Below are 1088 nucleotides of genomic sequence, written 5' to 3' on the forward strand. Positions count from 1 at the left end.
TGCACACGCTAAAGGATTTGAGTGTTGCGTATAGTTTGAAGATTTTGGAATAAACACACTCTAAGCTAGTTGAGTGTTAGCTATTTGTGGAGATTTGTGAAGCATAACGTAAAAACGAGGTAGTAACTAGTTGTGTATTGTGTATTATTTAATAATCCAGCGTCGTCCTCGAGCTTTCCTTCATCATAGGATTAAGTGCAGGAACAAACGGACGGAAAGTGAACTGTGATTACCAATGTATTAGGCCTGTTCTCACTGTTAGTGACGTAATTATAGAGAGTACCTTGCCCTAGCTGAACCATTTTAAGACGGAATATCCAACTCCTACCATTATTCTTGTAGTAAGTGACGAGTGACATTCAGTTAGATTTGTAGTGGGTACACGAGAAGTCAACCCCTGAATTGTTTGAATTTTGAAAATTTGACTTTAAGTTGAGCTTGGAAGTGATGGTGGCGATTAAGTTTCATGTTTTTTTTTTTTTTTTTTTTTTCATTTGTATCTCGTTCAATGTGGGGATTAGATTTGTGGTCACTCGCTCACATCTATCTTTACCGGTGTAAGGATCTGATTGGTTCTCAGTAAACTGTGATTGTTTAAAATTAAAACCAAGTCCCCGTATTATCATTTTGACCTCCATTATAAATAAAGCGAAACCTAATTCTGAACTTTGAAAAGAAAAATAAGATAATAAAGCTGGAAAGTTTAGTGATCCGACTTGTAAGGAGCCGAGCAAGCACGCTCAAGTCAGCGATATAATATAAATAAATGAATAACGAGTCTTTAAAAAGAAAGCAGAGAAGTTCAACGATGCAAAGTTTACTATTTACATAATGCCTTGAGAGATAACATTGGAGTTACAGTAAAAAATATTGACAGTTATAAACCAATACGCAACTATTTACTAACGGAAGAATTCTGGTTTAGTATAAAACCCTACATTTCAACTTTATTAGCAGAGGTATCGCTAATCAGAGGATGTATATAACAATTGTTTGTTTCCATAGTAACCAATATATCTTTAGCCTGAGACGACAATTGATTAGTTGAAATAACTAACTGCAGAACCTTTTACGAATTTTGGAATAGG

This window comes from Schistocerca piceifrons, chromosome 9 (genome assembly GCF_021461385.2).
Source record: "Schistocerca piceifrons isolate TAMUIC-IGC-003096 chromosome 9, iqSchPice1.1, whole genome shotgun sequence".
Taxonomy (NCBI): domain Eukaryota; kingdom Metazoa; phylum Arthropoda; class Insecta; order Orthoptera; family Acrididae; genus Schistocerca; species Schistocerca piceifrons.